Consider the following 23,828-nt stretch of genomic DNA (forward strand, 5'->3'; position numbering starts at 1 on the left):
TAGGTAGCAATCTCTCCATTTGCCACCTTGTCCCTCCTTCAGCTGTCTTCAGATCTTCACCCAAACCCTCTTTATACATCCAATACCCCTGAAACCTGCTTCTCTCTTACTCTTGACTCCCAGTCTCAGATTATTCCCTGGGAGGCATAAGCATTGCCTGGTGACCACTAGTATACACTACCTACTTTGGGTTCAGTGAAATGCAAGCACTCTCCAAAGCCTTGGTCTACTGAATATTGAAAGGCACCATGGGGTTTTAAGACATGATGGGGTGTCATTGAGAAGTTGCCTACAAGGAAAGTTCTAGTCCCTTCCTTTCTTCATCCTCTCTATACATATGTGATCCTTTTGTTTCTGCACAAACTCCCACCATGCTCTGCCACTGTCCTCACTATACCTTCAAACTTCCCAAACTGTAAATAAATAAATATATTTTCTCTATGTCTTGGTTGCCTTAGGCATTTTGTTACAGTAACATAAAACTAACTAATACATCACCTTTCTTATCTTGGACAACACACTAAGTTGTACTTATTAGTTCTTGCTCTACATCTACTGTGATTCTTGTCAAGTGTATGAATTTGTTTTCTGTGTCTACAACAAAATACCCAAGGCTTGGTTGTTTATAAGGAAAAGAGGCTTACATATCTGATAATTTTGAATATTGTAAGTGCATGATAAGATGGCTCTATGTATTTGGCTTCTAATGAGAGTTTCATCTGTATGAATGACATTACAATGAAAGGTATTGATGTAGAAAACATACATTAGTATGACAACAAGGCAAAGAGGCTCAAGAGCTAGATTCTATAACAACTTACACTCATCGTAACTAACCAAGGTCCTTCCATATTTACATTAATTTTTTTCCTCCAAGAATGCTCCCCACAGTGATATAACAACCTCTCTCAATTATGCCACCACCTCCCATAACCACCACTTGGGACCAAACTTCCACTACGTGGTCTTTTGGGAAAACACATTCAATATCATATCATAGTCATAGCACAAAATAGAATCTCCAGTGCAAAGCATCAGACATTGGAGAGTATTCTGCCTTACTCTGAGAAAAAAATATAGAGAGAATAACTGATAAGGTCAGTACAGACAGAAAGCAACTCTCATTCACTGTCATCTAAGCCTAGACAAACACATATTCTGTCTGCATGGTTTCCCTAACCTCTGTGTTCTGGGCGTTTTGAGCTAGAGTTGCTGAGTTGAGATGTGGGAGCAACCCTGGCCTATGACCAGTAGGTATCAACAATAACCTTCTATGACAACCAAAAAGTCCTAACTCACTGTCTATTGTCCTTTTGGGGACAGTTTATCATCTCTGGTCTATATTAGGAACATATAGGAGGAAGTGGTCCAAGAATGGACAGAAGTAGGCCCGTAGGTCAAGTTTCTCTGCTATTGTATGATGCTAAAATGCATCTGTTGTTCAAAAAATGCTTTGAGGCATCTTTTCAGGGCAGTAAAAAAAGCACTGTCAGGAAGCTTACAGTCCCCTCAAAAAGCCAGAGGGAGAGAAATGTGCTTAAAGACTTGCATTTGCCCACTCCCCTGGACTCAGCGCTTACCATTTGGTACCGTCACACCTTCAGTTCCTTAATGTTTTAACAAAATATATCAGGGTATCTTTCTTTCTATTCTGACTGAAATGAAATTGGGAGAATTATATCCCTAATTCAGTAATGCAGCAACGGTGTGAATTATTTCAGGGCACAAGTGGAACAGTACTGTGGTAAGACACAGCTGTGCTATCTCAGTAAGAAACAATTAGATATTTCCGGACTGCTGCATATTGCTCTGTCTACTGCTGTCATGGAAACAACAGCCCCTGTAATAAATGTCAGATCTCAGCCCCTCTGATAGTTTCCTACCTCTGGGCTTTCTTAATACATATATTCTGTACAACCTGGTGAAATTGCCCCTACCTGCCAAGGGAGCCAAGGGACTTCTTATTGGAAGGTATTCATTCATGTTCGATAAAGGAGGAAGTGTGATTGTTGTTTATATTTGGGTAATTAGTTTGTGCTATGCATAATGGGAAGTCATAAATGAAAAGTGACCATATTTTGAATTAAAGTCAAGAGTGTGCTTTTTTAGTTATTGTCTCCAGGGTTCTAAAAGAGATATGGACAAGAACCCTAAAAGACATGGATGTGTATGAGGAGATGGCAACAGAGATGAGAGATAGCATCTGCTGCCCCTTGACTCTGGTTGAGATGAGGGCAAGTGTCCTCTCTTGAAGACACTGAGTAATGCTGAGTGCAAGCAGAGACCCCTGGACTGCGGGGACGAGGAGCTTTGGAGGGAGATTGCTTTAGCTGTTCATGTGGTCCCAGGCTTGTATATTGTAGCAGTTACTACATCTCCTGTAGGCCAAGCAACCATATAAAGGATTGGCCTGGGCCTATGAGTTAATGTAGCCATCTGCTTTTCCTATGGAAGTGTGGAAGCTCAAAGGAGATGGAAATTTGCAAAGTGGCCCCAAGAGAGTTCAATCTAAACCTAAACACCATTACCCTACACAGTTAGACAGCAAGGTGGGTTGTGTGGGTGACATCACCTAACCACTGGTGTCATCACAGCAGCCTATACTAGCCACTAATTGTCCTTGATGTCTAGGGTGCATAGGTGAGAATGCCCTTCTGTTGACCAGTGTTAATTTTCTCTTTTTCAGTGTTAATATTCTCTTATTTCTCCCCCAACCCCACATTGTATTTTCATCATTTCTAGAAACAACGAGACTGTGTGATAGAGAATGCCATTATTGTGCAAGTTTTGGGATGCATTGTTTTCAAATGACTCTACGAACTATCGGACCAGCCCTTACGCTGATTCTGGACTCTTTCCCGCGGGGATTGTTTTGTATCTTGTAGGGTGTGTTAACAGTACCCCAGGCCTCTACCCACTAGATGCCATAGTAGAACTTTCAGTTGTGACAACCTACAGTGCCTCTTAACACGGCTAAATGTCTTAGTGGAAGAAATACAGTTTCTCAGTTGAGCTGGTTTAGTACAGGTAGCACCTGGTCCTCCTCTGCTATTTACTTGTTGAGGTTGAGGATTGGTAAGCAAGTCAAGACCCTCTCTGCAGCAAGAGGAAGCTACAGAAGCATCCTGCATGTGGATCAGTGTTATCCAATGGAATTAGCAACACTAGCAACAGCACACTGTGTCTGCCATCCAGGACAGGGCAGTTGTGTGAAGGGATGTGTCTTTGGTTCAGTAGGGCATTCTTATAAGAAACACATGGATGGAAACATGACAGCTTGGGGGGGGGGTGATAGCCTTTCACTTCACCCAGTTGTTGCGTCTGCCATTTAGCATGTGACTAATGCTGTGATTTCTAGGCAGAAGGATTCTTTGTTCCTTGAAGACAAGAGTAAATCTCTACACAAAGTTTTCTCACAGGATATGAGAACTCACATCTTTAAAGGAATTCTGGGTCACTACCTTGTTTGACTTAGCTTAAAGTTGAGCTCTAAACCTTTCCCAGAAGAGGGATTCCTGGAGGCTTTTCATGGAGCTCAGTCAACCATCCAGCTTTCAGGTGAAGGGAGTTTTCCTGGGGCTTTGCATTCTGAGTTACAGACCTTTGGGCACCCTGCTCTGGAGAGGCTGCATGAGTGACTCTTAATGCTGGCTACGCCATCTTGAAGACTCCTCTCCATGCCAACATCCAATATCCCAGGTCCTTTATATGAAGCTACATGTGCCTTACACTGCTGGGGCTGGTGCAAGAAGCCCTAGGCTGGGAGAGAGCAGTGGATTCAAGAAATAGTTCTGTCTATGGTGGAGGGATCTCAGAGACATTTTCCGAATGATTTTGCTGAAGTATAGTTATTCTTCCATGTTTAAGCCCCTAATTGGCAATCTCAAATACCACTAACATCTTTATTGGGATGCCTAGAAAGTCACACCACTAACTGCTCTGTTGGATGAAGTTCAGCTTTGCTCTTTGAGAGTCACCATAAGGTCCCCAGCAGTCAATGTCCTCTTTTAATGGTGTTAATCTGCACACATGTAGTGTACTAGGCCTTCTCTTTTGGGCTACCATCCCGCTGCAAATCATGACATAGAGACTTACTAACTAGTTTTGAATGCTTGGGCTAGCTTAGACGTGTTTCTGGCTAGTTCTTTTAAATTAACTTGTTTATCTGCCTATCTACCTTTTTCCTTCAGGTTTTTTTTTTACCTTTCTTCTGTATATCTTACTTTGACTGCTTGTCTGTGTATGACTGGCTAGAGGCTGCCTGGATTCTTGCCCTGAATGTGTCCTTCTTTCTCTCCTCCTTCTCTCATTCTTCCTTGTTCTTCTCGTGCTTAGATTTCTCCTCCTATTTATTCTCTCTGCCTGCTATCCCAGCGTATCCTTTCTTCCTTCCTTCCTTCCTTTCTTTCTTCTTTGTTTTTGCCTAACTATTGGCCATTCATCTCTTTATTAGACCAATCAGGTTCCTTAGTCAGGCAAGGTGAAACAGGCAATACATCTTTACACCATTAAATAAATGCAGCATGAACAAAAATAACACACCTTTACACAGTTAAACAATATTCTGTAGCATAAACAAATGAGACACATCTTTGATCAGTTAAAATAATATCCCACAACATTCATGCCTTTAGATTCAGCCCACAGTGCTCTAAGAAATAGGCACACATTGTTGAGTTTGATCATGGAAAAGGAATGGGAAATATCTGGAGTGGTTGATTGTAGTTATTTTATGACTCTTGTGCCCTTGGGGGGTAATTCAGAAGCTAGGGGATGCCCTCTCTTTAACACTCTCTTCTGGATTTGGGGTACATATGAACACACACACACACACACACACACACACTCATAAATAAAAAAACAAATCTTTTAAAATTTTAATGAAGCCTAAGTTTAGTTGACTATTCAAGTAAGTACCATTTCTTAAGTTTCTGAGTTAATCAAACAAATACTAAGATATAAATACAAGTGGTCAGAAAATTTCTAAGATTATTTGTTAAAGCAAATATATCATTGTAACAACTCAAGTAAAAGGGGGAAATTTTGACTGAACATTGACTTAAACAAATTATTATAACACCTTTTCTGGGACAAAATCTTATTTTAAAAATCTTACTGTATGTATACTTCCAACAGATTCAGAAAGGTGTCATATTTTGCCTTGACATGCAAGTAAGGGGTTTTTTTGTGGGAGTTTTATTACTTATTTGATAGGAGAAAAATGGCTCCAACATTTCATCTGACTTTAAAGCCTCACCTGCCTTGCGCACGACCTTTTCCAGGGCAGCACCAAACTTACATCCGTGCAACAAACACCATCAATAACAGCAAACAAATGACAGCTTTCTGGTTCACTTTTCCAAACGCCTATCTGTCCTCCTGCCTAATCGGTGTGTTTGCATAGCAACAGGAACATTTACCCTCTGGTACGTCTTCCTGTCTGCTTGAAGTCTAATATGTACTCCACCAGCATCACTGTGAAGTGTCCCTGAACTTCATAGCTTAGACTACTCCACTTCTAGGAGGTGTTTTCCGTGAGGGTGGAGAGAAAAGTAATTTCCCCCAAAACTAAACGCTGCTTAGCATGGAGGTCCAAGTTCTGTGCCCAGCCCAGCGTTCAGCACAAACAGTATCAGTTCTGAATGTCAGACTTTCCTGCCTTCTTCCTTCAAGAGGGAAAATAAAAGTCAAGGCACGAGTATGAAGTCCTTTAGAGGATTTGGAACTAAACATTCATTTAGGCCGGCATTTCTCAACCTGTGTGCTATGAAACCTCTGTCGTCAAAAATATTTACATTATGATTCATAACAGTAGCAAAATTACAGCTGTGAAGTAACAATGAAAATAATGTTATGGTTGGGGGTCACCACAACATGAGGGACTGTATTAAAGGGCTGCAGCATTAGGAAGGTTGAGAACCACTGACTTAGGCATAGCCTCCCTCCCATGGTGACATTTGGTACCTGGCAGGCCATTTCAGGTAGAAAAACAGTTTCTATAGTGTGAACTCAGGCTGTTTGTCTAAGATCCCCCCTTCCCTTAGCCTTTCTGAGCCATCACCCATAAACTCAGCCCAGAAAACAGGGGTCCCTAAGTTGCATTTCAAAGTGCTGCCCCTGGTTCCTGTTTGAGGGAACCTTCAGAAAGAGTCTTTGACTTTCTGTTTTAAACTTGAGATGAATAATAAATATCATTGTTTTTGGTGTGTTGGAACATAACCTTAGGTCTTCTAAAAGATGAACAACACTCAAACTGCTGAGCCATCTCTCTAGCCCCTTTAATCAGTGAAATTCTTAAAGGCATGTTGCATGGATTTCCCAAACTTAACATACACAAAACACTTCCTATCTCCCACAGGAAAGACTCATGTCAAGACAGATGAAGTCCTTCCAAGTACTCGCTCATATCTTATATGGATAACAAACAGATAAGCTAAATCCTCTTGAAGTTCAGTCACTCTTTAAAACTAAACATGATTCTCTAATTGCTTTCGAAGTAAAACCACAAGTCTTGAATCAACTAAAACCTTCAAGTCAAACCCTAAGGCCAGTACGTCACACTCTCCGAGTATGCTGAAACCCACAAATGCTTCAGAGGGCTTAAAGACACAGGGGAGTTCATTTCACATAGTCGCACAGCTATTCCTGAACCGAGCATGGAATTGTTACTTCACTGTCTCTGTAATTTTTTGGGCCTTGTTGATTGGAAGGTTATTCAGGTTTGAAGCCGCAGCATGGGTCTGAAATGTGACTTGAGGTCTAGCTTCTGGTCTTGGGTCTGAACCCAGATTCAGGATCTGAAAACCCAGAATGACCTGTTCATGGGGTGATAAGGATTCTCCTGGTTGTAAGGCTTTCTGCTAATTTCTGCCATCTTCCTCACCTAGTTTTCATTCAGCAACACAGTACTGGCAACTTTCAGTTCTGACTTGACAGATGGGACCCCGTGGTCCTTACAAGGCTGCACATGGCCTCTCTCCAGCCTGACAATGCTCTGCAGCCAAGGCCCAGAGCCCCTCACCCACACTTCAGGCCTGCTCATGACCTGATCAAGAACATCCACAGCACTGAGACCTGGCTCTGGGCATGTTTTGTTATCCTCCCTCAGGCCTAGTACCCTCCTTGTCTGTCAATCATTAGGGTGCTCTGAGTCTCCCCATTTACTGTATTTAGTTTCCTTTGAAGTGATCAAAGCTTGGTTTTGTTTTTGCTACTTGAGTTAAAAGAACCATCTCCTCTGATTTTGCCATCACACCACAGGTAGGGATGAGTTGCTTTGAGAACAAAAATTCCCTAACATGAATGTCTTCTTCCCTTTTATCTTCTCTTATTTTATGTCATCCTTAATGCCTAAAATACACTTCAACCCAATTTCCAGCCCGGGTGCACGAACCATGCCCCCACTCTCCTCTACTAATAGAACTTGCATGGGAAAGAATTACCCGTTCCTTCTGAGCCATGCTGCTCCCCAGTTCCTCATCCACTGGTGTCTGCAGCCCCTCAAGGTGTCTCCATATTGGCTTGGTGCTATGTTTGTAGCTAGGCTCCCAGAAGTCTGTATATGAAGGGTCTGCTCAGAACACATCTCCCTCATACTATAGAATTACTCCCACCAGCATGGCAGTGACAGGTGCTACATTAATTATGGGTTCATTTTCACTGCTGAAAATGTGACAGAGTCCTCAAGGACTTGTAGACTTGAGAGAAAGTGACCATTTTAATCAGAATATCCCATTTAAAGACGAGAACTGGGTAGAGGAAGAATGTGTGCCCAGGGCCTTTCTCTTCCTCCTCCCAGTGTATCCTATTTTTCATCTCCTGGAGCTGGAGTCATAGTTCCTGTAGAGATCTGTTTCCATCCCACTCACCACTTTCCCTGAAGATTGATGATGGCCTCTGTGTTTCCTCGCATGCTGTCAGGCAGGAGGAGTCATCAGGGAGCTTCACAGAGATGGAGCATTGACACCCGAGAAAAGAAATACGGGCTTGCCCATGTTCACTTACACTTTTGAATTTTATATTCGTTTGCAAGGAGAGGTCTTTGTCAAGTGTTGCTGTGCAGGTAATCTTTCTACTTCAAACGTCTGGTTGATCGTTGCGGGTGTTTGTAACCTAACTCAAGGTAGGCGAGACATTTCAAAGTTAAAGCACATAAAGAAAGTCTGCTTCCTCCAGTAATCGTGTCGGCAACATCAAGCTTTATTTATAGATTAGTAGAGAAACAGCTGGGTTCTCTCCGTATCTATGGCTCTTGGCAAATGAAGAGACTTTTCAATATGGAAGAAGTTTTTGTATCTTCACATTGCCTTTGGTGAATAAGAACACTATTGCATTTCTGTAGATAAACACACAGACACATTTAATGTGTGTGCATGTGTGAGTGTGTGAGTGTGTGTGTGTGTGTGTGCATGCATTTAAAGCCCTCTTCAACTGTACTGCTTCAGTTGTATGTAAAAGCATATATGGATGGTCACATGTTCTGACAGGTGGTGACAGTCCCCACTACTTGTATTCTAGCGTGATAGCAAGTTGCCCTTACATAGCACTACATGGCATCATAAGAGGGAAACAGATTGGAAGCAGAGGGAATCGAAAAGACAAAGAATTCTCTCAAACACCAGAGTATGGAAAAAATACAAAAGATGTTGAAAGTATTCAGTTGCGGTGCCAAGGAGATGATGACTCTATGGGAACAGCCCTGGCTCCAAGAGTTTGGATCCAGAATCCATGTAAAGCTAAATGCAGTAGCGTACATACGCAATTCTAGTACACCTATATTGAGATGAGGTGGAGACAGGAGATTCCTTCCAGGCTCATGGGCTAACTAGCCTCATGTGTGAGATCCTGTCTCAAACAAGGTTAAGTAGGGGCTAACACCAGTGCTTATCTTCTGACCTCTACATGTGCACAGTAGCACACATGTGCCTGCACCCACACACATGAATGTGCATGGGCACACACACACATGAATGTGCATGGGCACACACACAAACAAAGTCAGGGGAATGTAAATTTGGCAAATCAAATATCAACGGAACTCTTGATTTAAAAATACTCTCAATTTGAGTCAAAAGAGAGGAGGCAGGAGGAAATCTCTCACAATAACAATCGGCATCTGTTTATTAGCCATGTTTTAGTCCACATGCAGTGTAAAGGCTGCCATTGTGGCATTTTCACACATGTTTCTTGTACATTGTTCTTATTCCTTAATATTGCCTTTGCCCTTGCCCACCTTATGGTGCCCCCTCTGATTCCCAAATAGTCCCCTTTCTATTTTCATGACATAAAAAGAACTAATGAAGTGTGAGCAAAATCAGCTTACTGTATATTTCCAGAGTACTTGGTGGGATGCGCTGTTGTGGAATATTAGTTTAAGATGTGCTACATTCATTTGTGCTGTGGAATATTTGTCTAATGATGCAAAGATGTGTTGCATCTGTTTAACTCTGTAAAGCGGTTGTTACTTAGCCTGTCTTAAAAACCCAATTGATCCACTAAGGAGCTGAATGGCCAATAGCTAGGTAGGAGAGGGGTAGGTGAGAGAATAAATAAGAGAGAGGGGGATAGAGAAAAGGAGGGGAGGAGGATGCCAGGGGCAATCCACACAGTCAGCTATTGAGTAAGAAATAAAGAAAGGCATATAGGATAGAGAAAGGTAAAAATCCCGGAGGCAAAAGGTAGATGGGATAATTTAAGTTAAGAAAGGCTGGCTAGAAATAAGCCAAGATAAGGCTGGGCATTCATAAATAAGAATAAGTCTTCGTGTATTTATTTGGTGGCAGGTCCCCAAAGAGCAAAAAAGAACCAACTAAAATGTGTTCCATAGGGGGTTTTATCACCCTTAGAATTTGGAAGCATTACGGGGTGGGGCAGATGCCACCACTGTCAACTCCAATCGAACTAGAGCCCCCTCTGTTACTTGAATCGTAATTCCTATTAACTCTGTCTCCTAAGCAACAGTCTGTTCCTCTACCTGCCTGCCCCCCAACAGAATACATTTCTTCAGTGACTCTCAGTTCAGAGTTGGGCTGCCTGAGCCTGTGTGGCCCTCCCTCCCCCACAATTTCTATCAGAACAACATTACCTGAAGAAGCAATTAAGAATTGTCATGTCATGGACTGAACCCTCCAAAACCAGGAACCAAGACAATGTGTGTCTCCATAAGGTGGTTCTCAGGGACCCATTTCAGTAAAGGCCAGGAGACGGGGCGTCCTTTTTCACGACACTGGAGTGTACAGCCACAGGGGAGGTGTTCAAACTGCTCACATCACCACAGTTGTTTTGATTAGTAGAAAAACCCTCACGCTGACAGCATGGCTAAGTTGCTGCAAGCTGGGGTAGGAGTGGGTCACTGGAAGGCTGTCTGCCAGCCCGTCTTTACTGTGTTTGCTGTGAATATCAAGTATGAGGAGGCAGGTATTATCATTATGAACCCATGACAGCAGTGACAGAAAGAGAGGTAAGCTCTGGGCTGTGCCTACGAAGGCACAGACAACCAGACACACAGCCCCTGTTTAGTGCACTGGAGGCACTAATTACCTTAAAGCCACCCTCCATGTTTTTTCTCTTGATTTCCCCTCTCTGTATTATAAAGAGAAATTACAGAGCACACATATTCTACTCTTAGAATAAAAGCATTTTTACTTTTCTCTTATAGCCTCCCCTTCATATTCTTCCCTAATGCTCTGTGTCTAACAGCTTTGAAGGAGTTTACTGTGTAACTGAAATCAACCCACATCCTATGCAAGTTTCCAAATTTCTCTTGGAAATCAGATGAAAGTCAAGGCAAAGTGAACACAATTATATTTCCTTTTTGTTTTCCGTCTCCCTCCTCCTTCTCCTCCTCCTCTTCCTCCTCCTCATTTTTGGAGACAAGGAGCTTATCCTCCCCATTGGAAAGTCTTTAAGTTCTGGGAATTAGCTCTCAAGGACTTTTCGGTTAAAGATAAGTGTCTCCAGACTCGATGAGTAGCAAAATCACGCCATGGTGGCCATGGTGGCCTTGAGCCGTGTTTGTAGCACACAGTGGAAGCTTGGGCAGGACCCTCGGTCCAACTGATACAGTCAACTTTAAGCTGCCACTGGACTGAGAGTCAAAGTTCTGAAAATCAGTTCGTGCGTTTGGACAGTGCAAATAGCCAATTTAGATTATGCCAGCAGAGAACTCCGGTGTAAGGTGGCAAATTTAGATTGGACACACATACACCTCTCCGTATGATCCTTCTGCAAGCAATCATTAAGCTCTCTGGTCTCTCGGCTTATCTGCAAGAGGAAAGACCTGCACGACACCATCTACTGCTCTCTTTGAATGCTGACCACCCTGTAATTGTGCTGCAATCTCTCTGCATGTAGCTGTCAACAGCCCTCAGCAGGCTCGCTGTGTGCCCGGCATCCTAAAATAACTTGGATTGTGCCACGGCAAACTTGACAGTACACATAGAGCATCTGCCATCCAGGCATCACTGGTCAAGTCACCCTCATTCTGCACAGCCCCATGTAGAGTGCTATAGGCTTGGCAGAATCTCAGACAAGAACAGCATCTCTGCAAGCCCACACTGTGCATGGCAGGAGTCTGCCCAGCACATCTAGCTAAGGTGCACACACTCTCTGGGAGGTCTCTCTCTGGTGTGACTGTTTTTAAGGAGCTCTGACAGCAGCTCTCATAAAGTTGTTGGGCGAGAGCAGTCCTGGGCTTGCTCAGCGCACACGAGTTGTTAGGGTTCTAATTGTCTGGAAAGATCATCAAGGAATGCGTCATCAAGTTCTGATGTCTTAAGTGTCACTGCTGTTTGGCTACTGAGTGTGCAAGGGGTTGATTAGTGAGTGTAGCAAACATTTGCAGTCCCTATCACAGGGCATGTTAGTATTCCAAGGGGATCTGCAGGGCCACTTATCCAAAACAAGCTATCTTCTTTCCCACCAAGCAAAGTAGTAGTGGTGGTAATAGCAGTAGTAGTAGTAGAAGATGTGGCTACTAAGATATCTTTACACTGCTTGATGTTTAAAAGTAAGGAGAGACATTTATAAAAGCACATATACAGGTGGTTGGACTTGCTCCCCTTTAAACTTAATGATGCAATCATTTATAAGTCACACTTTCTTTTTAAAATTATATGTGGCCTGTCAGGACAGGAGTCTGCCAGTCCTCTGGTATGAGTCATTGATGTTCTTTTCTTAAACTGCAGTTTCCCGACTTCACCGTTGACAGTCTCTTACGCCAGACATCAGGTTTCAAGACATCTTGGCTTTTCTGATGTTCTTGCATTTAAGTGGCAATATCTGCATCCAAATAGAATCCTGAGTGCAGTGTTGGGGGTCCATTCCACACCCGGTCAAGAAGGAAACCTCACGGAAATGGACCGGTTGGACTAAATTGCCAAAATGCAGTAGACGTCAGTTAAGAAAGGACTTGGGAAAGGGGCATTTGAAAGATGATGGAGGGGAAAATGGTGTGAATTATGGAGGGGACTGCCCTTCATCCCAGCAAATGGAGGGAGGGGTAGGAAGCGAGGCTGCAGAAGGTGATGGGCAGAACACAGATGCATTACTACCTCAGGGAGGTCACTGTTCCTCATTTCTAGCCACTCTAAGTCTTTTTTTTTATTTGACTCTCCTAGTGGTGTCATCTGCTGAACAGAGACTCTTGAGATCTACATGTTGAATCTAAACAATGTCCTGTGGCAAGAGCATGCCTTTGTTGAACTTCTGTGGCCAGCACTGTGAACTCTACCTTGATTGGTCACAATGTTCAGTCCGGGCTAAGAATGCCACTGCTGTCTGTGCTGACAGCAAAGGAGGGGTCAGACTTTGCTTGCTGATCGTTGAAGTTCCCACCCTTTCTTGTAGTGCTGGGTGATCTTGTGCACCAAGGTCCCAGAGTCTTCATCAAACAAATACCTTCCCCAGGAGGCTGCTCCCAGACATGGTGAACAAAATTAAAAACAAAATAAATCCCCCAGACAAAGCAAAATAAAACAAAAACAACAATGAAGTTTTAACAATCCAGAACCCTAGCCACTCATGACCCTTTGCTTATTGAAAGTTCAGGTATTTGACTTGAGTACCTCACGCCCACGAGTGGTCTGCTTTTTTTTTTGTGGCAGATCAGAAACATGAACACAGTCTGCCTTCAGGAAGCAGAGAGTGGGAGCCTGGGGTTTGGGGAGGTAGTTGAGGATGTGCCAGGAGTATCCTGGGAAACTCTTCCATGACTGAGCAGTAGTAACCCTAACTAAGGCAGTAACAATCACACTCAGATGTCCCGAGCAAAGGCTAACAGAGGACACAGTGTTGAACTTCTGACACCTAAGGTGGTGGAAAGGATGAGTGGAGTCAATTAGTTCAAACAGGGTTCAAATCCTTAGTCTGACCACTAAGCCATTTGCCCAAGCTTTCATTTCTCAGAGTCTCCTTTCTTGACTGTAACTGGAGACTTGGACCTTACTAAACTGGTAACTGACTAGATGCGGAAGGCTGAGCATAGCCCCTGTAGTTGTAAAATGTTGCGATCCTTTTCTGGCAGGAATAGGGTTACTGTGGGGCACTGATGCTGTTAGAGTTGACTTGAGAGCTCTGGAAAAGCTTCGGTTTCCATTTAAAGTAAACATGTCTGACACTTGCATTCCATTGCAGGCACCGCACTAGCCTCACTCTGAAAAATACGTGTAGAGAAGCAGGAACCCATTCCGCATGTTTTGAGATGATCACTGTTGATTGTCGCTTAATGCCCACACTGCAGGATATGTAAAACAAACACAGAAAAAACTGCTTCTTATCCTCCTAATATGGCTCAGCAGGACTTCCACCAGATGTTATTGTGTGAGAAAAGCACGATTTAGAAAAGGCACTCAGAATGATCGATTCTGTTTTTGTCAGACAGTAACTGCATTTTCCTGGAGGATTCGTCTATACACTATGTGTAGCTGGCGACACAGGTGTGTGTGAACATGAATAAGACAAAGACATGCCAATGGCAACCCAGCTCACCTGGAGGGGAGGAGGAGGGAGGAGCTGGAGAGGAAGTGGGACAGTGGGAATATCGTTCAGAGCCCACTCCTGTAGCATTAGTGTTTATCAAGAAGAAGTTCATTCAAATAACTCCTCTTTAATTTCACAGGCATACTGTTCTGGATTGAACAGTATCTCACAAAATATAAGCATTGAAGCCCCATAATTTTATTTAGAAATAAGTTCAGATGAAATTAGTTGAGGTGGTAGAGAAGTAGGTTGTCTATATTCCATTGTGACTGACATCTTTATACAAAGATGACTTCATAAAGACAGGTTCACAAGAATGGTTCATGTAAGGTTCCTTCTCTCCAGGGTCAGAGGATGCCCTGGCCTGCTGACATCTGAATTTCAGACTTCCAGCCCCAGAACTGGGAGGCAGTCAGTATATTTCTATTGCTGTAGGCCATGTAGCATGTGAAACTTTGTCCTAGCAGACCCTTGGGAGATAGGAGATAAAGGTAGACACAATACTTGACTATGTTTTATACCCCGATGCTTTTTATTCAGCAAACCTTGTGACTATTTTTCCATACCCTGCTACTGTAGCCAGGATTATCTTTTATCTCTACTTAGAATGTAGGATTGGATTTTGTGTGGTGTACACTGACCTTACAGTTAGTTCAGAATCTTGTGACTTTCTGTGGCTTCTCTGGCAAGTCTGGCACTGTGGGCATATATATTCTCAACAATGGAATGGAAAGATCGGTGCCTGCAATGTACTGCCCATTGTCCCTACTTTACCTGTGTAAAGCCCACTGCCTCCATACTGGACACCCGTGGTACTGGATACACTGGCATTGAAGGCGTCTAAAGGGTATGTCCTGCCACAGAGATCTCTGACTGACCATGAGCTGTGTCTAGTCAGAGTCTCAGTGGGGTCCTGTGTGGGTAGACTTGGCCTGTTGCCAGCCTGGAATGTTGGGGGCTTTTCTTTATCCAGGGGAATTCCAAAGACCAAGAGTATATTTCCTGTCTGCTAGTGTGGACAAGACCTTCAGAAGTGAACTTGCAACTCTTCATAGAGAGTTAAGAGTTATCCATGTCATCTCCCCTTGCCCCAGGAGGCACCCCAGAAGAGGAGGCAGCAAGACTGTAATGACGGTGGAAGATGAGGAATGTTGCAACATTTGCTTCTTGATATGACGTGACCCTTCCAGTCATGAGCACACTGCGGCTGTGGCTGCCGGCACCAGTCCTGCACTGACAACAAAAAGCTTTCACGTAGGAGGGAGGGGCTCTGTTTGGGAAGAGAGCTACCAGCAAGAGAAGAGAGGATGAAATAAGGCAGTGGGGATGAAGAGTCACAGGTATTGGAAATCATTAGGAATTGTCAAAAGGAAAAAAAAAGAATATAAGAAGAATGCTGAGAGCTAATGTTTCTAGTAAGCATTTGTGATGCTTAACTGCGATACTAAGCATCCACGCCCCATTCTTCACAGTCTTAGCTTAGTGGAGCCTCACAGCATCTCAATGCCCTAGCTACTGTTATCATCTTTATTTCATTAATGAAAACTGAAGCTGAGAGTGTTAATAGTTATTTGCATAAAATCACAGAGCCAGGGAGCAATGTAGCAGGGATTTGAGTCCAGGCAGCAAGGCACTGGGTTTAGTACTCCTTGGGCAGGCCCATCTATCTTTCAGACTCCACACTTGACTGTGGGGTCATACAAAAGGTTTTGTATTCATGAACTCCTTCACTGTGTGTGAGTGATGTTTTCTAAAATATGGGCACATGAACCGAGGTTGGTGACAGTGTGTGGACCCTTAGTAATGCATTATTCTTCCCGATGTGATAGCATACTATCTTGCTACTCATAGTTTAAAGCACTAGAAGTAACCAAGACAGAAAAAAAAGGAACAATCTTATTCTGTGCACAAGTCCCATGATTCCTTTATCCTAGAGGACATCAGGATGACCCTTTCATCGTGAAGGGGAAAGGATACGGGCTGTTGAATTCACACTTCAGGTTGGAGCAGAGAAAGACTGTCCTGGCATGCATGCACATGGTAGAACCCTGGCCTCACAGTGGAGTACAGATGGATATGCTCTGGAGTCCATCTGGGCCAGGGAGGATGCTCTTGGCTGGGCCAGCAGAGCGGCTGCACCGGCTAAGCTGACCAGATGCGATTAGTTGAAGTGCCCATCTCACAGCCTACTTCCTTCTGTTGGTGCTATTGCCTTTTTAAAGAGCCAAGGAATTAAAGTAAAATCACTGAGATCATCTTCCCAGATGTCTAAGTGAAATGATGAGTGGAGGAGAGACACATGTTACAATGATTCTTCTTCGAGGTAAAGGAGAGCCAGGCTAGGCAAGCATTTAAATGGCTGGATTTAAAAGTTAATGGACTATTCACAAGCCAATGGAGTACGGCAGGAGAAGGCAAGGGGCTGCGGAGCTTTGATGAAGACAGGAAACAGGCCTCTACACAGCAAGGGGGAACAGAGGCCAGAGACAGCTGCAAACATTTGTCAGTTCTGGCAACTCCCACCAGAGAGCCAGGGCGAGCCTCCCGCTTGCTGAGAGTTTCTGTCCTCCCTACTCTTTGGGGGGAAGGTTTCCTGGATTTTACTGCAGCTTGTAAAAGCTTTGCCTTTTGCCCCACGAGTTTCCAGATAAGCATCACTCCCTCTCTCCCTGAGGGAGGTTTTCTATAAGCAAGGATCTTTCATTTTAAGATGAAATGTGTAGTTCCAGCATTACAAAGAAAAAGGAAAGCATCTTGTCTTTGAGATGTTTGAGTCACAGGGGAGGAAGGCTTAGGTTCCTTGGGTACACTTCTTATTCCCCAGCTAGTATGTGCATCAGTAATGAGGACACAATGTGGCTGGAGGCTGAATCCCAGGTAGAACCCAAGCTCAGGCATCACGTGTGGTGTGTAGAGGGACCTCCCCACAAGCTCCGGGGCTCCAATGTCCAGATCCATCCCAGAAGGTCAGGGCTGACTGAGAGTGAGGCTTCTAGGCAGGATGTCTTCTTAGGGAAGCATGAGCTACGTATGCTTGCATGTGTAGAGGGGTAGGAAGAGACGTTGCAAGTGCCTCACCTCATTATCTAATGGCCGAGAGGAGGGAGGGAAGGAGGGAAGAGATAAATGATAGATAGATTGATAGATTGACAGATGATAGATGGATGGATAGATAGACTGAATGATTCCACTATTGCTTTCTCTATTGATTTAGACCCTTGTCTCAGTCGTCAAGGAACTTCATGTTGTAAAGCAGAGTTCAGTTCTGAATTCCAGGTTCCCTCAGACATGTGCCTATCAGTTTCATGTGGTCCAGCCAGGTCCTCTCTTTTCTTTAGGCCAAGGAGGGAATGTGGATTAACCAAAAGACAATGTAGTATTTAACACAGGAGTGATTAGGTCTGGTTTATATTCCTTCACCCTGGCTGCCACAAAGAAGACAAACCACGGTGGAACCAGGAGTCAGCCAGTGCTTGCTCTATGTCAGCACACCCTAAGCTTATCAGCAGTTCTGGGAGAGGGCAGGAAATAGATCTGCCTTGGCTAGCGAATGGGAGAGCTGGGATTGGAGCCCTGGCCGCCTGGAGACAGTACTGCCTGCAATGCTATGTACCAGACAAGATCTTCATAGCTCAGAGGAAGAAAGAAGCAGGAGAACCTATGGTCAGACTGTGCTCTTGAGATAACAGGCAGGATGTGGCTTGCCTAGAAGGAAGGAGGTGGTGCAGATTAGAGTTGGAGGATGCCTAGGTCAGGGGCCTGGGAGACCGGCCATAATGACATTTGGTAGTGCGAAAATGGAGCAAAGAAACATTTGGAGGCAGAAATCACAGGCTTCACATGCGGGTTGGAGATGACTTCCGAAACCCAGTGGCTCTGCTGGGTTAGCAGCTAGACCCACTCACCAAGGCTGGGTGTAGCTGCCCAGGAACTTTGGGCACCACCCATACGTGGATGGCATTTGACAGAGGGAAAGAAAACATGTGGAAGAAAGAGTGTGTAAGCCTGCACTTGACATGTGGTGGCCTCATAGGTCCTCTGAAGGAGGAGCAGCTGGGTAGTAGATTTAAGCACCAGAGGACTCTGCGGGTTCTGCACAATTCAAGTCCCTCCCCCAGTCATCTACACACGCCTACCACTGTGGAATTTAATACCCCTCATTTGGTACTCCGTTCCGTTTGTGTGTCCTGTGTCGATTGACTGCATTCATACACAGATACTGGTGGCCACTGCTCTGAGTCAGTCCTGCAGTGTATAATAAATATTGCACAGGAGAAGCCTGGTAACCCGGGCATCAATGGCAAAGGTGCCCACCACAGAGGTGAAAAGCACTGCCCTGGCTGTGTCTAGCTGACACGGGTGTGCTGGTGACACTGCAGGCTGGAGGATGCATATTCATCTGTGGTCATAATGCCACTCTGGGCTATGAGAGCCATCTAGCCAAGGTGGTTTCTGGGATCCCTGGGGGACAAGGATGGGAAAACCAGTTCTATAAATTTAAAAGAAAAATCTTTGTCCTTCTTGCCCCCTTCCAGTTGTTCTGCCGTTTCCCTGGGATAAGCCTGCAGGAGTCTGTGACAGTCTTGATCCTTAGCCAGCCTCAAATTTAAAAGAAAATAGTCTAAATACCCCGCCCCTACATGTTTTGGCTTTACACTGTATCTGATTTTTATTTTAAAGTAAACACTTGTAAATATTTATTTAACATCTTTCTGCATTAAAAATATTAAACACCTACATATTCAGCATTATCTCCATGTGTTGAAGGTTTTCAGTGACAGAATTTAAATATTCCATTATGTTGCTTTTCTGGATGGATGACAATGATTTACTTTTGAAAACACATGACAAGATCTCTGGCTTTTTATGCTGTATTGCTGCATAAAATTTAACTGTTTTATTTGGAGACAATGATGAATAAATCTAAAAAGGCCAAGTAGCATCCTGACTGTGAATAACTCAGCCTAGTATGATCACAGACTACAAGGGGAAATGCAATTCAGATAAAATATTAATGGAAGGAAATGAAAGCCTATTTCTTATTGCCGTAGGCCACCTACATGTGCATTTGACATATTGATGCTTTCTGCTTTGGGTGATCTAGCCTATGTCCTTGTGGGATGTGAAAACACAGTTTTAATGATATGCTCTCAATTTATTCCAGGGGCATTGATGTGGGAACTCACCGTAGAATTAGGTGCTGGGTCGTTTATTCTTGTATTAGGTCTTCTATTATTTTCATCTCTGTGTGTCTAGCTGTTTGTGAACCTGCCACCATGATGAAGGGCCTCTTCAATGCTTACCATGCCATCTGTCCGGAGAGAGAGAGAGAGAGAGAGAGAGAGAGAGAGAGAGAGAGAGAGAGAGAGAGAGAGAGAGAGAGAGAGTCATTTCCTCTTCATGATAGAGTGTGCTGAAGATCAACTCTATTCTTGTAATATTCCCACATTTGTGGAAAAGGGGCCCACTGAAATGTTGACCAGAAAGCACATTTTAAAATTGTGTCTTTAGTTGACTTATCATGGTTAGAATTTGTGATATATGGTGTGGCACTTATCAACATATGGTATTAGTTACTTTTCTATTGCTTTGGTAAAACAACATGACCAAGGTAACTAGCCCACATTCGTCCAAAAAACAGCATGGTTGGGTCTGTCCTAGCTATAGCTTGTTCTTTGGTACCAGCTTCTGTATTAGTAGTTTTTCCTATCACTGTGATGAAACACCATGACTTAGAGAAGAAGGTTTATTTAGGCTTATGGTTCCAAAGAGATGAGACTCTGTGATGATTGAACAGAGACATGGTAACAAGTGGCAGTCTTGGTGGTGGGAGCAGGAACTTGAGGACCCATATTTTGAACTGGAACAATGTGAGGCTTTTTACTCTTGAAGCCTGCTTCCAGTGACATACGTCCTCTGACAAGATCACATCTCCTAAACATCCTCCTACCTGGGGACCAAGTATCCAAATGCCCCAAACAGTGGGGCATATCTCATTCAAACCACCAAACACAACTTAGTGTGGCATAGTCAAGTCAGTAATTGGAAGTCCCTGCACTCCAAGGATCCATTTATTTGTCTTGGGAAACCTATAGCCCTCTCTTATAGCTATTGAAATGGGTCAGTCACTTGGAGTGATCTTTGCCTACCATGCTATAGGCCTCTGGAATGTTCTCTTCTTTTCCCATGGATTTTGGAGCTTGTTATCCAAGCTCTTCCCCACCCTCTCAGCCCCTGGTAACTAAACAGTGTTAATCACTATCCTTTTGAGATCATCTTGCTTAAATTACACATACGAAGAGGATGCACTATAATTATGCTTCTGAGCTTGGTTTATGTCACAGAATGTCCTCCAGGATCACCCTTGTCACCTGACAAATGGCATAGTACTCCCCCACCCTCTGGTTTTTACAGCTGCAGAGTTCAGTTTTGTAAGTTTCATGGCTATTTCCATTGCATGCACTTGGATCTGACTAGCATTGGCTTACACTTACCTTGTGCTATGGCTGGATGTGACACTTGAGATATATTGTTTTAATTAAATTATTCTATACCATCACACCCAGAGGCGTGCTCAGATTCAAGTGATGAACTGGTCTTCATTAATACAAGAATCAGTCTTGGTCAAAATTCTGTATTGTTCTAAACCTAACGATGACATTTATTTATTTCTTTTATTTAAATGATGTTTATGTTGTTTTTATTATTACAAAAAGACTAATGTCTAGTGCTCATTGTATAGACATTTTAATATGTCACTGGGTTTTGGTCACCCAGGGAACCACTAGTAGCTTACTTGTTGACCTTTATGCTTATTCTAGTGTGTGTGTGTGTGTGTGTGAGAGAGAGAGAGAGAGAGAGAGAGAGAGAGAGAGAGATATCTTAACATGTATCATACTTTAAATAAATGTCATTTATACTCTTTATCAGTGACATTATATTTTCAACATGTTCATTGTTAGTTCTCCTGAAGCTTAGGTTTTATGCTAGGTCTCATGACTAGGTCATGATTTATTTAACTCTTCCTCTGAGAAAGATGTTCATATTGTTGCCAATTTCTTCACTTGATTTTTGAGTGATGCCCTAAACAATTTTGTGCAGACATCTTGATTAACACCTCTGGCATCTTCTTTATGCAAGGCTTTTAGAAACAGAATTACCAGGCCCTATCCCTTCCTCCACTGTGAGGCTGACGTATTTGCATAGATGCTGGTAACATCTAAGAACAATCTCATTCTCTTCGAATATCTCCCCTCCTTAGCAGAAACTTCTCCTTCATTGAAACTGTGAGTTTACCAGTCTGCTTGAGTATCACTTTGTTGGAAGGACGGATTTTTAATCTTCACTGATGCCTTTGCAGGTATTTTAATGAACTGTTGGGAGTAGCTAAAATATGCTAGGTGAGATTATTTTAATCTTGAAGAGCTTAATCATATCAGGTCACTTTCCACAATACTGACTTTCAAAGAGTCTCTTTGAGGTTTCTATAGAACAAAGTGTGGTGGGTATTTTGTGTGTGATTCTCTGACTACATAGATTTGGGGAGAGCGGGAGCCATATTGATAAATACGGAGGTTTCAGATGCAAGCATGACAACCCTTCTGAATTAGTGAAAAATAGTTCTGAATTTCACACTTAATCTTTTCTAAACATGTTTATCTCTGACAGATTTGGGTCAGATGCTGCACATCTGGCTTGTTTATAGACCATAACTTCCTGTTTCTCTTTTCTAGGCTTTTGTTCCAATCCACCGGGTCATAGAGTGAATGCTGCCATAGATGTTTCCCCTCACACAGAACATGGCTACTACCACCTTTCTTCTCTGTTTTGGAAGTTTTCTTCACTTTCCCATTTCTGTTGATGTTTAAGTCCCTCAAAACCAACTCTCCAGAGGGTGAGTTTCTGCAAAGTTTCAAAATAGATGCTATTTTAGGAAAAACAAAAACTCAATTTTTTTACCTGCCCTTCAATGCTATCTTCTGGCTTTGCAACTTCATGTGTTTTTGTTTGTTTGTTTTGTCTGAATGAGTCATGTATGAAGAAGCTGGAGTATGATCTTTAGTTATCTTCATGTGTGTTTGTAGACAGGGATTCCACTGAGGAAGGGCTGTCGGAGGAGGATTTTTTGTTGTTGTCTTATTTGTTTTTTTTCCTTTCTTTTTGACAAAAATTCTCTGGAGAATTCTTTGTTTCCAATTTACACAAAGCTTCTCATGGCAGAGGAAACATTTCCTGAGGTAGACACTAGGACTAGTTGCAAATCATTCTCTAGGAACAGAGGCTATCTAGCTTTGAAAGTCTTCCTCAGTTGGTGTGAACTCTGTCAAGTCTAGATCTGTTAGCAGCTTTTGAGGTGTCCTTTAAAGATGGGGAATGAAAAAAAGATTCAGGTCTTTGCGTGGTTTTAAAGAGAAATCTACTCTGGAAAAATAAAAGTTCCCTGGCCTGTGTTGTGATTCACTTAGTTGTCCCTCCACTCACACACAGCAGCCTCCTCATTACTGGGAATAGACGCCTGGCTGGTGAGATATTGTAGGTTGGAATTCGTCTAACTTAATACCCCTTTCCTTAAAGTTGGTAATAGAAGCCAGGTTTAAGTGATTTTAATGACCCAGGACTGGATCCTTTGAATCTACTGAAAGATGTAAAAGATATAATACCCTGTTCTGTGCCTTTATGTGCAGAAATTGCTTTGAACAGGCATCCAGTTTCTTAGGTTACTTCTGTTGTTTGCGATGTATAGGTAGAGGTGAAACCATAAAAAGAGTGCAGATAGGCTAAAAGCCGACCCTGCAGCTGCAGCCTGCTGAGTGGGTTTTCTTTGATTATTGCCAGCACCAGGTTGGAGAGACTCTCTTCATCTCAGATCAAGGGGGAGCCTCGGATGTTGTGGACTCTTGTGGCTTGTCAAGAGCCCTGATGCTTTGGAGGACAGAGTGGTGGATGAGTGGCTGACAGAGGCTGTGGGGACACTCAAACACCAGCCTGAAAGTGCTGCCACTAAGACAAACAGTTTCCCAAGCCACGGTTCTAAAGAGCTCTGGGCTGGGGACTGGGGACTGCCAGATTTCAGGGTTGTGGAAATCTGTTTGGTGGGAACTCCCCTCAAAGCAGAACAAACGGAGCTTCATACATGAAAAGTGCCTGCAGTGAGGCTGAGACAGGTCTGCATAGTTGCTCCTGGTTTCGTGCAGTGATTACAGGGTTCAGCAGCAGGGTGGTGATTACTACTGAAACCTGGCATTTGAATGTGCACACACATCGTCAGAGAGCAGACACAGAGCAGCACAGTCCACTGCATAAATGAGCACACGCATTCAAGTTTAAACAAAACCACTTCAAACTAGGGTGGATGCGGCTTAGGGAAAATGACAGCCAGCTATTGTTCACGCTGGACGCATAGTCAGAAAGCAAATGTTGACAATATCTCTGGGCGGGGGGGGGAGGACTTCAGCACAGTTTTCTTCATCTTTCCTGTCTCTTACAGTAACATAAAGGTTGGAGTTTCCCAATATGCCATTTTATAAAGCACACAGCTACAGTTTCCCTTATTAAACTGTAGAGTGTTTTTGTTTTGACACTTAAATGTAACTGTTGGGTCCATCTCTTCTAGTTAGAGCCTGTGTCCTTTAATGCCTGACCATCATTCCATCATTCCTCTTGATGAGTTTAAAGAAAGGAAAAGAAAAACACACATGTGGTCTCCTTGTGGAGGTCCGTTCATTCCTCGGGGGAATGTGGATGTCTGCTCATTTTGGTAACGGACTCCTTAAAGTGTCTGTGCCTGTATGCTTGGACTAAATTTTTCCACAGTGAAAAACCAATTGCTCTTGATAACAGCTGTCACTGGT

Source organism: Mesocricetus auratus, unplaced genomic scaffold, assembly GCF_017639785.1.
Source record: "Mesocricetus auratus isolate SY011 unplaced genomic scaffold, BCM_Maur_2.0 Super-Scaffold_100015, whole genome shotgun sequence".
Lineage (NCBI taxonomy): Eukaryota > Metazoa > Chordata > Mammalia > Rodentia > Cricetidae > Mesocricetus > Mesocricetus auratus.